Here is a 13,864-nt window from a genome sequence, read left to right on the forward strand (position 1 = left end):
TGTTTTTATTGAACTTGACTATTGTATTCTAAGGAAAATGCCTTTGAAAAAATAAATTGTTCTCTGTTATTTAGAAATAGCTATTTGAGGAGTTTATAGGGTTTTCCTGGATGTCTGATTGAAGTTGTCTGATTCTTATGTAGATTTTCTCCAACTTAACATTTGGTTTGCAGAATGGTGGCTCACAGGAAAATGGCTGCGTAACAGAGGCAGAAGCAAAATTATGATATCATTAGAAATATTTAAATATAAATAACATTCTATATTTCTCCTTGTCACTTGTCTGGGTTTTGACAGGAGGAGCCAGTTTTGATAGGATTCCTGTGGCCCCATAGATTTTTATCCTGTTATCCAATTTTCCGCTGCACTGCTCTCCTTCTGTCAAACTGACTGCCAGCCAGCCTTACATTTTCCCGGGAGGAGGAGCAAAGCTTTGTATTATAGTGGACAGAAGAAGGAGAACAAAATACTGATTTTTCCCCTCCAAGTGCTACCCTCTCTCTTTCTAATGGAAAATTCCATTGTCTGAAGCGTTGAAAGGATAGGGGGATAGGGAACAGGGAAGACCTCATGTTTTCATTCACTGGTGCAAGAGAATGTTGCAAAGAAGACTCATATACTAAGCTGACCTGTGTACAGATCAGCAGACAATTTTTCAGGATGCCCAGAGTCACAAGAGTTGCTGAAACGCTGACAAACTGGTTTGTGTTGAGTATTCCCTAGCCTCTTATATGTTGACGTGCTGTGGTATGAAATGAAAGGATATTTACCAATTATGGTGTAAGGAAAAAGAAAAGGAGCATTTCCCTTACACGTGACGATGCTTCAGTGGATGCTATATTATTTGGTTTTTTTTCCATTGACAGTGGCTTATGGTGCAGGGTTTAGAGCAAAGGACAGGTAAGATAAAATAGTGTATTTGACGGAGTGTTAAATAACAGGGAAGGGTGAGAAATTGGGTGAGGTAGCAAGCTCAGATCCTCTCTAAAGACCGTCAAAATATCAAATTGTGAAAACCAAACCAAACCAAAACATATTCTTCAATCCACACATATTTTTAAATTGAATGTGGCCCGTGCCTCTTGAATGCAATCTCTGGATTGGAGAAAGAATGTTTATGTGAGCCTGCCAATGAACGAGTGATACATGAGGTAACTAAAAGGGCAGGTTTTTTGTTTTTGTTTTTTTTAATAACTGTGATCATTTATTGTTAAGTTTAAGACCTTGTTGTTTCTCAACAATTGTATTTTGTCCTACATATCATTTAAGCCTTATAATAATCTGTGAGAATTTGATTCGTTACATGAATAAAAAGGCATAAAGTTTAGCAAATATTTTCCTTCTTATTTACATTATAAATAAACAATGTGAGTTTTTATTAGTATTTTGGGAATATATTTAGCATCACATGGGTCAATTTATATACGTAAATACAAATGCAGTATAAGAAATTGAAAATGTTGAAAGGTGTAAGAAATTCTGCTGTCAGCTGTTAAAATTTAAAGTTCCATTCTGAATTTAGTGAAATGTCTTATTGTGGGATATGATTTTCTTATAAGGACATGAGTACTTAAACGTCTTTTACATTTGTTCCCAGAATCTTATCCTTCCTACTTTTCTGGGGAGTCTGTGCTTTAAAATGGGGTGGTACAGCCTTATGGATTAGGGATTTTTGTTTTCGCTGTTGGTCACATTGCAAATGAAAAAGATGCATTTACCTATTTACATCAATAGGGGGTTGTGATTCCTATTCAAATTTTTGGGCTTTTGGGGAGTGCTTAATAAATGCTTGAGTGAATGTATTTACCACTTTAATATAGGAGTCAGATAATTTAAAGTCATTTTATCCTGTTCGTGGGTACAAATACAACATTCTTGACCATATTTTGAAAGATTTTTGAGTCCATTTAATAAAATTGCATTCTTAATTTATAATAATTTTGAGTGTTTGGTGAGTTCAGTGTGTATGAATTGATGTTTTGCAAAGAGGTAAACATCTGAAACCTCACTTGATTGCCTTTTTGACTCACATTAATGTGTCTAGTCAGTCATATACCATTTCCCCCCTCTGTCCTAAGAGACATGGGTATGAGATAAATTGAGGAAAAGGCAGTAGTGGATAATAATTTATTTTAGTGTCCTCATAGGCTTTTAACAAAGCTAAAACCACACTAGCTAGTACACCGATAGTGAAGACGCTTAAACATCCAAATGTTTAAAAAAAATGGTAATTTTTATTACTGTTAAATCTGTATGTTACCTTTAGCTTCTGAAATTTTGTTCTATTTTAGTATGAAATTAAATAAATATGCATGTATTTTGCTCTCTTTCCTTATAAAGTATTCACTCATTGATCATCTATAGTTAATTAAAAACTAACACATTAACCAGGTGAATAAGATTAATTAAATAGTATAATCTTAAGTAGGTAACCAGATTGAACTACCGGGTTACCTACTCAAGATTGTACAAAAAGCTTGTGGACAGATAGAAAACTATAACAACAACAAAAAAGAAGTTATAAGTTTATATATATATATATATATATATATATATATATATATATATATATATAGTCTCTTTTAAGCAGAAGAACCATATACCAATAATTTCTGACTTTATTTACAGGGGCAAATTAACCCTGGGTTTTACCATTTTTGAATGAATGAAGGTTGTAATACATGAGCCCAACTGCCCAGTGTCAGGATCTCTTGAGGTGGATTTTCCTGCTTTTCACTAGTATGAATTTAAAACTAGAAATTAAGAAAAAAAGAAATCATGAGACAATACTTGATTGTGTATATACTGTGTTTCCCCAAAAATAAGACCTAGCCAGACAATCAGCTCTAATGCATCTTTTGGAGCAAAAATTAATCTAACACCCGGTATTATATTATATTATATTATATTATATTATATTATATTATATTATACTATACTATACTATACTATACTATACTATACTATATTATATTATATTATATTATATTATATTATATTATATTATATTATATTAAGGCCCGGTCTTATATTATAGTAAAATAAGACTGGGTCTTATATTAATTTTTGCTCCAAAAGACACATGAGAGATGATTGTCCGGCTAGGTATTATTTTCATAGAAACATGGTATATATTTTTTGTTGTTGTTGTTTTAATAGAGTTGAGGCCATGGAAGATTTCCCTTAAGATTTCCTGGCTTCCTGTTTGTGTCCTGCTTGTATCATTACTCTTTTAGTCTGTACCATTTTTCAGTTCATGGCTTCCAATTGCATTTTAATGGTGTCTTTTTTGCTAGTTCACATGGAGGACATTGATTCTGTTATTCCAACAACAGTATGAAATATCGTTTGTGGTTGCTTTTGGGGCTAAAAAAAAACTTGTTACAGCTTCCTGTTCCTCCATGTTTTGCCAAAGATGTTATTGTTGGTCAGGTCTGGAGATATCTTCTGGATCTGTGACTATTTCTGAGATTTTCACATCAGCACATTTTGTAAATGCAGCAAAATTTGTTGCAAGGGTTGGACTTAAAATAACCAAGGCTATCTCTACCAAAGACAGACAGAAAAGCAAACAAATTAACTTTTTGGTAAGCAGTTCTTACAGATTTCTAAAGAAATTCCATGTGGTACCTCTTTTTATGTACTAAAGAATACAAAGGAATGGAACACTTAGCTATTCTAAAGGTGAAAATTTTAAATGAATGAATCACAAATTGTAAAGGAAAAAAATGGAAAATATTTAATGAAAGATTCTAGTTCTCTAAAGCTTTGCTGTTCAAAATGTGGTTTGCTGACCAGCAGCTTTAGCATCACCTGGGTGTCGGAAATGGTGAATCTCAGGCTTTCCTTCAGACCTTCTAAATCATAATCTGCATGTTAACATGGTCTCAGGGGATCTTTGTACACATTCACTCACAGAAGCACATAGTTACATTTTACACAGTCAACACAGTAATTTCAAACTTATCACTAAATGACGTTTTTCTAAAGCATTGAGGTTTACAGAGGCAAACTGCTTTGTAAGTAACAACCTGAATTATTTCTGTTTCAATCTGCAACACAAGTAAATTAACTTTTCCAATATGGCCAATTTAATTTTAAATTGCTATTGTAAGCTTAAAGATAGATAAACTTACAACAGAAAATACAAAACTAAATCAAACCCCAAAGATCACATTGAAAAACCAAAATACCTACAAACATGCTATAAAGTGTCCATGTCTGTTTAAATGTATGAATCTTCAAAATCATGCCTTTTTAAAAAAATTTTATTACTTGAGTTGTTGACAGGTTAGATGCTTTTTGACTTATTTGAGCGTAAAAATGCCATAAGGAAAGGAAACGTTATGTTTTTCTGTGCTCAAAATTTAAAACTGGCTAAATGAATTAAACTCAAACTTACGAAAATAATTCACCTTCAGCCTGAGCCTTTCTCTTCACAGTGGAAAGCAGAATTCAAGAGCCATTTGAGTAACATTTGTGAACACCTGTAATAATAGGTTTTAGTAAGGAACTGAACCGTGAATCCTTTTTAGCATTAACGGTTGATTATTATGTCTGAGAATTGATGGTAAAAGTGATCACTGATATTTGCTCTATTATTTGGATGCTTACTGAGCTAATGGTTACAGGAATGTTTGTTTTGTTTGGATTCTCCTTTTTCCCCCCTCCTTTCCTCTCCTCCCTATCTTTCCTTCTCTCTCTCTCTCTTTCTCTCTCTCTCTCTCTCTCTCTCTCTCTCTCTCTCTCTCTCTCTCTCTCTCATATTTGAGTGCCTATTTTGTGCATTACTTGGTTTCAGACTACAAAAAGATTCAAAAGAGACAGAAGACATGACTCATCTTCCAGAATCTTCCAAGTTCCTTAAATTTTCCTCAGGTAAAGCACCATCTCAACATGTCTTATCTTAGTGTTTTTCTTGCTGTCATTATATAGTTAGGGCCAGTTACTTATTTTTCACTTTGTTGTTGTTCTCCTTCCACATCACCCATTTCTTTATAAACAGATTGGTTACTATGGAAACATCACTGTCTGGGTGTGGTGACCACTGTAGTTTATGTATGATTCTTAAAATTTGAGTACATGAAACCAAGATTACACATCACTCTTTCAATATTCATGCTTTGTCTCTAGACATACTTCACTTTAAAACAGCTTTACCTTGGTTCAGTGCATTTGAAATTTTAATTGGACATACTAAAAAATATGTTAACCACAAACATATTTGTATTAAGCAAAAATTCTATTTTTAACATCTTTCAAAAATTAACAAGATATAATGGAAAGGCATGCTTTTTTAGTCCTAACATAGAGGAGTAGCATTCATCTCTATAACAAAATTCACCAAACTCCATAAATTTTGAAAAAAAAAATCAAGACAAGTGAACATACATCATAAAAATATTACTATTTTAAAGTGCAGTTTTCAGATCTATGTTAGATGGCCTGTAGAGTAAAGGGAGGGATTTTTTCTCCCTGATCTCATGTCACATATTTGAATGGTTCCAATTTAGGTTCCAATTTAAGTATGTCCAATTTAGGGTTCCAATGGTGGAGCCCATAAATTAACTGACAGATTAACAGGAGAAAAGTTTATTTTATTGTGGGAGGACTCAGTAGTGATTAACTAGCAGAGTAGCCACAGGTAAGTGTTTACATATCAGCTTAACAACAGGTGGCGGGTGGGGGAGGCTGGTAGTGGTTTAAGTCTTTAATATGAAAGTATGGGAGATTGTACTGGTCAATCTCCTTCCTGGAAGGAGTGTGGGAGCTGCCCCAGAAGGGGGTTAATGGCAGCTCTATTAAGGAGGTTCTACTTTCATCAGAGAAGGAAAGCTCAGACAAAATTTCTTTCTGCTAATCACTTCAATGGCTTTTCCAAACTTTCTCACTGCATTGGCATTTAAGAAGCTATGTTTTCCATTTGTAATATGCATTAATCCTGATTCTATTTAAATAAATGTAGAAAATGTGTTAGCATATCCTTAGAAATTATGTCTCTGTCTTAAAAAAGGAATTTGAGATTTAGTCTCTATTCTCTAGCATGAAATATTAGAGCTGATTAGAGTGGCTTGCATAGCCTCTTTGTTAAAATTATGGCATAATTATACATCATATAATCATTGACCAACTTTTAAGGAATGACCCTGGAATCACATGAACACAAATGAAGAAACAGGCAATGGTAGAAGCACTTTTGTTTGGTTTCCATGTACCGGCTCCAAGGTCCCTGAAGTTTTAGATTGTTCTTGCTACTTAGTGTTTTCCTCTGAGGTCTCCAATTTTGGCTTATTTCCCAGGTCCCTTACTGTTTACATATCCGTCTTTCTTCCATTAGATTGTAGTTCCTCAAGGGAAAAAAGTGAGCACTAGTCATCTTTTCTCCCCCATATTTGGTGCCTCGTACCTTGTAAGTGGACCACATCTTGGACTAAATATTTGAGGAACCAAATTGGTACTTGTCCTGTCAGATATCACTAGTGATAGAAAAGAGATCAGTGGATACTTTGAATCCTAAAATCGTTCCTCTTTGATGATTAATTATCTGTTCATGCCTGTGACCTTGCATGTGGACAGAGGAAGTCATAGGTGTTCTTTTCAAATACATGGATGTATTACACCTGGAGGAGAGGTTATACAATGCAGCTACCTGCCTTAGTGGTGGGGATCCAGGGACACTGGGGAAGCTGCAGGTATTGCAGCATTTTTTTTTTCCAGCTAACTTCTCCATGGAATAACTACTACTACTCTTGTTAACAAATTACTATTACAGCCATAATTACTAACTACAGCAAGTATTCACCATTTATTGAATACCAAGCCTTGTGTCTGGCACCTTCATATATTTTTTATTTCCTCCAACAGCCATAAAAAAGGAAGATATTGTCTCCATTTTATACTGGAGAAAAACTGAAGTTCAGAGAAGCTAAATCACTTGACCAAATTTACATCGCTCAGTAGAAAAGCTTTCCAAAGCCAGTTGCCTCAACACACACCTGAGGGGCGTGACCTCCCTTGTTATAGCAGCATAGGTGGCCAGATTATTCTACTGTCAACGGAGAACTAGTACAGTTGAGGACACAGAGTAACAACACATAAAATGTTTTGATTGGTAATTTTATTTCAGCTCCCAGAGTGTGCATGCCTGGTGATCTATAAAACAAAGGAGAATGGGCCCCATATATAAGCTTCATTAGTACTTTAAAATCTTTAACCACATTTAATTTGCTTTTTAAAGTTAAGTCTTTAGGAGGGTGAGTAGAGTTAACTATAATTTTACATTGGCCAACTTGGCGGGGACTTTTGGAGAGAGCGTTGCCTGTCAAGGCCTTGGGCCAAAATGACTGGGCTTTGGTGCCCCTGCCTAGTCAGTCACAAGATGCAGGCTGGCCCAGGTGGGTGAGGCTGTGGTCAACATGGCTGTCTGCAATTAAAGTAGATCCTGAAGGACTGACTGCTGGAGGCTGCTGCTGACTGCACTTCCTGTGGCTGCACAAGGGGGTGAGGACAATGCATCTATGACTCTTTCCTGATCCTTCATTTTCATGGTGCCTTATTCATTATTTGATACCTATCCAAATGCTTGAATATTAACTTTGTGGATTTCTTTCTTCCTCCCTTCCTATCCTTCCTTCCTTCCTTCCTTCCTTCCTTCCTTCCTTCCTTCCTTCCTTCCTTCCTTCCTTTCTTTTTTGGTATTTTAATTTCTTTTTTAAATTAAATTTATTGGGGTATCATTGGTTAATAACATTGTATGTTTCATGTGTACAATTTTATAATACACCATCTGTATCTTCCATTGTGTGCTTATCAGCCAAAGTTAAGTCTCCTTCCGTCACCTATATTTGACCCCTTTTACTATCTTCATTTCACCCCCACCCCTGCTTTTTCACTGGTAATTACCATTCTGTTGTCTGTATCTATGAGTTTGTTTTGTTTGCTGCTTTGTTTTATATCTCACATGTGAGTGAAATAATAGCATTCTTGTCCTTTTCCATCTCACTTATTTTACTTAATATAATACTCTCAAGATCCATCCATGTCATTGTAAATGGATTTAGCTTTTTTCATGGCTGAGTAGTATTCCATTGTATATATGTACCACTTTGCTTTTCCTAATCATTTGTCTAAGGACACTTAGTTGTTTCTGTGTCTTAGCTACTGTGAATAATGCTGCAATGAACATAGGGATACATATATCTTTACAAATAAGTGTTTTCAAATTTTTCAGGTAGATACCCAGAATAGGGATTGCTGGCTCTTACTGCATTTATGACCTATTCTTAATTTTTTGAGGCACCTCCATGGAAGCTGCACTAATTTATATTCCCATCAGTAGTGTACAAGTGTTTCTTTTTTTCCACGTCTTCTCCAATACTTTTTATTTCTTGTATATTGATAATAGCCATCCTAACAGGTGTGAGGTTGTATCTCATTGTGGTTTTTTGTGGGTTTTTTTTTCATTTTTTATTAGTTTCAGGTGCACAAAACAATGTAATGGTGAGACATTTATCATTTATATCCCTCACACAGTGACAACCCCCCTCCCCCATCCACTATGACATCACACACAGCCATTACATTTCTACTGTCTCTACTCCTAATGCTTTACTCCGCTTCTTGTAAATATATATATATATATGTGTGTGTGTGTATATATATATATATATATATATATATAAACTTGTAGTTGACATTCATTATTGTTCAGCTTCAGCTTCAGGTGTACAGTGCAGTGATCAGGCATCTACATCTTCCCTGAGGTGGTCTCCCTAACGAGACAAGTGTCCATTGGATACCCTACAAAATCTTTACCACATTATTGATTACATTCCCCAAATTGACTTTTGTAACCCTGTGGCAATCTTGTGGTTATTGACTGTGCTTTCTAATCCCCTCACTTTCCCCCTATTCCCACCTCCCTCCCATCTAGCAACCCTCAGTTTTTCCTCTATGTCTCTGAGACTGTTTCTGATTAGTTCATTCATTTATTCTTTTCTTTAGATTCCACATATAAGTGAGATCATATGATATTTGTCTTTCGCTGTCTGACTTATTTCACTTAACATAATGTTCTCTAGGTCTATCCATGTTGTTGCAAATGGTAAGATTTCTTTCTTCTTTATGGCTGCATAATACTCCATTGTATAAATGTACCACATTTTCTTAATCCAGTCGTCTACCGATGGGCATTTCAATTGTTTCCATGTCTTGGCTATTGTGCATAGTACTGCAATAAACATATGGGTGCATGAACTTTTTTGAATTAGAGTTTTGGATTTCTCTGGATAGATACCTAGGAGTGGAATTGCTGGATCATAAGGTAGTTCCATTTTCAGATTTTTGAGATACCTCCATACTGTTTTCCATAGTGGCTGCACCAATCTGCAATCCCACCAACAGTGCACAAGGGTTTCCTTTTCTCCACATCCTTGCCAGCACTTGTTGTTTGTTGATTTATTGATGGTAGCTATTTTGACTGGGATGAGGTGGTATCTCATTGTGGTTTTTATTTGCATTTCTCTAATGATTAGTGAGGTTGAGAATTTTTTCATATGTCTGTTTGCCATCTGTATCTCCTCTTTAGAAAAATGTCTCTTGATGTCCTCGTACATTTTTTAATTGGGTTGTTTGTTTTTTTGCAGTTGAATTGTGTGAGTTTTTAAATAAATTTTGGATATTAACCCCTTATTAGATATATCATTGGCAAATATCTTCTCCCATTCAGTAGGATCTCTTTTTGTTTTATTGATGGTTTCCTTTGCTGTGAATTTTTTTTTTCAGTTTGATGTAATCCCAAATGTTTATTTTTTCTCTTACTTTCATTTTCCGAGTGGATATATCCATAAAAATCTTACTTCGGGTAATGTCTGTAAAATTTCTTCCTATATTTTCTTCTAGGAATTTTATGGTTTCAGATCTTACATTTAAGTATTTAAACCATTTTTAATTTATTATGGTGTAAGGAGGTGGTCCAGCTTCATTTTTTTGCATGTGTCTGTCCAGGTTTCCAAGCACCATTTATTGAATAGACTGTCTTTACCCCACTGTAAATTCTTGCTTCCCTTGTCGTAGATTAAATGACCATATAGGCATGGATTTATTTCTGGGCTCTCTATTCTGTTCCATTGATCTATATGTCTGTTTTTATGCCAGTACCATGCTGTTTTGATTACTGTAGTCTTGTAGTATAATTTGATGTCAAGTACAGTTATACCTCCCACTTTGTTCTTATTTCTCAAGATTGCCGAGGCTATCCATATAAATTTTAGGATTATATGTTCTATTTCTGTGAAAAACGTCCTTGGCATTTTGATAGGAATTGTGCTGAATATGTATATTGCCTTAGTCAGTATGGACATTTTAACTATATTAATTCTTCCTATCCATGAACATGGTATGTGTTTCCATCTATTTGTATCTTCTTTAATTTCTTACAATTTTCTGAGTACAGATCTTTTACTTCTTTGGTTAAATTTATTCCCAGGTATTTTATAGTCTTTGAAGCAATTGTAAATGGCATTGTTTTCTTAATTTCTCCTTCTGATATTCTATTATTGGTATATATAAATGCAACTGATTTCTGAATATTAATTTTGTATCCTGCTACTTTACTAATTCATTTATCAGCTCTAGTAGTTTTTTGGTGGAGTCTTTAGGGTTCTCTATATATAGTATCATGTCATCTGCATATAATGACAATTTTACTTCCTCCTGACCAATTTGGATGCCTTTTATTTCTTTTTCTTGTCTGATTGCTGTGGCTAGAACTTCCAGCACTGTGTTGAATAGAAGTGGAGAAAGTGGGCAACCTTGCCTTGTTCCTCACCTTAAGGGGAATAGTTTTAGCATTTCCCCATTGAGTATGATGTTAGCTGTGGGTTTATCATATATGGCCCTTATTATGTTGATATATGATCCCTCTATTCCCACTTTCTTAAGGGTTTTTATCATACATGGCTGCTGGATTTTGCCAAATGCTTTTTCTGCATCTGTTGATATGATCATATGATTTTTATTTTTCATTTTGTTAATGTGGTATATCACATTAATTGATTTGTGATGTTGAACCACACTTGCATACCAGGAATGCATCACACTTGATCATGCTGTATGCTTTTTAAATAATGTATTGCTGAATTCTGTTCACTAATAATATTTTGTTGAGGATTTTTGCATCTATGTTCATTAGAGATATTGTCCTGTAGTTTTCTTTTTTTACAGTGTCTTTATCTGATTTTGGGATCAGGGTGATAGTGACCTCGTAAAAAGTTTTTGGGAGCCTTCCCTCCTTCTGAATTTTTTCAAAAAACTTAAGGAGAATAGGAGATAATTCTTTTTTGAATGTTTTGTAAAATTCACCTGTCAAGTCATCTGGTCCAGGGCTTTTCTTTGTTGGGAGATTGTCGATTACTGATTCAATTTCCCTGGTGGTAATCAGTCTATTCAGGTTTTCCGTTTTTTGAGTTAGCCTTGGAAAGTTGTATGCTTCTAGAAAATTGTCCATTCCTTCTAGATTGTCAAAGTTGTTGGCATATAGTTGCTCATAGTAATTTCTTAAAATTTTTTGTATTTCTGTGGTGTCTGTTGTCACTTCTCCTCTTTCATTTCTGATTTTGTTAATTTGGGTCCTCTCTCTCTCTTTTTATTTTATTTTATTTTATTTTATTTTATTTTATTTTATTTTATTTTATTTTATTTTATTTTTTGATAAGTCTGGCTAAAGGTTTGTCGATTTTGTTTATCTTCTCTAAAAACCAACTCTTGGATTCATTGATTTTTGTATTGTTTTTCTCGTTTCTATTTCATTTATTTCCACTCTGATCTTTATTATTTCCTTCCTTGTACTCCCTTTGGGCTTATTTTGCTGTTCTTTTTCCAGATCCTCTAAGTATGAAGATAAACTGTTGATTAGTGATGTTTCTTGTTTCTTTAGGTAAGCCTGCAATGCTATGAATTTCCCTCTTAGGACTGCTTTCACTGCATCCCATAGATTTTGGGTTGTTGTGTTTTCATTTTCGTTTGTCTCGAGATATCTTTTGATTTCTTCCTTGATCTCATGGTTGACCCATTTATTATCTAGTAACATATTATTCAGACTCCATGAATTGGTGTGTCTTCCTTTTTTTCGCCTGTAGTTCATTTCTAATTTCTGTGGTCAGAGAAGACAATTGGTATGATTTCAATTTTCTTAAATTTATCAAGATTTGTTTTGTGGCCTAACATGTGGTCTATCTTGAAAAATGTTCCATGTGCGCTTGAGAAGAACGTGTATTGTACAGCTTTGGGGTGAAATGCTCTGAAAATATCGATTAAATCCAAGTGATCCAATGTGTCATTTAAGGCTATTGTTTCCATATTGATTTTCTGTCTGGAAGACCTCTCTCTTGTTGTCAAAGGTGTGTTGAAGTCTCCTACTATGATAGTGTTACTGTTGATCTCTGTTTTTATGTCAGTCAATATCTGTTTTATATATTTAGGTGCTCCTATGTTGGGTGCATAGATGTTTACTAGGATTATGCCCTCTTGTCAGATCGATCCCTTTATTAGTCTATAGTGCCCATCTTTGTCTTTTAATACGTTCTTCATTTTAAAGTCTATTTTGTCAGATATAAGTATTGCAACTCCAGCTCTTTTCTCATTTCCATTTGCATGAAATATCTTACTCCAACCCTTCACTTTCAGCCTGTGTGTGTTTTTTGATCTGAGGTGAGTCTCTTGTATATAGCATATACAAGGGTCTTGCTTTCTTTTCCACTCAGCCACCCTATGTCTTTTGATTGGAGTATTTAATGCATTTACATTTAAAGTGATTATTGATAGGTACATAGTTATTGCCATTTTTTAAATATGTATTTAGATTGTTTTCTTCTTTCTTCTGTTTACAGAAGACCTTTTACAATTTTCTGCAATGCTAGTTTGGTGGTAATAAATTCCTCTAGCTTATTCTTTTCTGGGAAGCTGTTTATCTCTCCTTCCATTTTAAATGATAACCTTCCTGGATAAAGCAATCTAGGTTGTAGGCCTTTGTTCCCCATCACTTTGAGTATCTACTGCCACTCCTTTCTGGCCTGCAGTGTTTCTGTAGAAAAGTCATTTGAGAGTCTTATAGGAGTTCCCTTGTATGTAAGCCGCTGTCTTTCTCTTGCTGCTTTTAGGATTCTCTCTTTGTCTTTAACCTTTGCCATTTTAACTATAATGTGTCTTGGTGTGGACCTGTTTGGGTATATCCTGGTTGGAACTCTCTGCACTTCCTGGGCTTTTATGTTGGTTTCCTTCATCAGGTTAGGAAAGTTTTCGGACATTATTACTTCAAATATGTTCTCAATCCTTTGCTCCCTCTCTTCACCTTCTGGAATTCCTATGATGTGCATGTTGTTGTGCTTGATGTTATCCCAGAGGCCTCTTAAACCCTTTTCATTGTTTTTTGTTCTTTTTTCTTTTTGTTGTTCCATTTAGCAGACGCTAACTTGTCTTTTAAGTCGCTGATTCAATCCTCTGCTTCATCTAACCTGTTGGTAATTCCTTCAAGTGTGTTCTTTATTTCAGTTATTTTATTCTTTAATTCTAACGGGTTGTTCATTATGATTTCTCTATCCTTCTTTATGTCGCCACTAATCTCCTTAAACATTCTTATCATCAGTGTTCTGAACTCTGTCTCTGATAGGTTGGTTACCTCTATTTCACTTGGTTCCAATTCTGGAGGTTTCTTCTGTTCTTTTATTTGGGACATGTTTCTTTATTTCCCCATTCTGGCTGACTCTCTGTGTTTGCTCTGATGTATTAGTTAGATTCCTTAGGGTTCTTAGTTTCTGCTGGGTTATCTTATGTAGTATGTGTCCTTTATATTTGACTTGCACCATTT

The 13,864-nt window shown here is 34.8% G+C and overlaps 1 long non-coding RNA gene across 3 annotated transcripts in view; it reads left to right on the plus strand.

Moving 5' to 3' along the window:
- The window catches only part of LOC141572878 (uncharacterized), a 247,570-nt gene that overhangs the window by 79,088 nt on the left and 154,618 nt on the right, over positions 1–13,864 (plus strand). The gene's annotated exons all lie outside the window — the stretch shown is intronic.

Source organism: Rhinolophus sinicus, chromosome 17, assembly GCF_057876585.1.
Source record: "Rhinolophus sinicus isolate RSI-liver-muscle chromosome 17, RSI-T2T, whole genome shotgun sequence".
Taxonomy (NCBI): domain Eukaryota; kingdom Metazoa; phylum Chordata; class Mammalia; order Chiroptera; family Rhinolophidae; genus Rhinolophus; species Rhinolophus sinicus.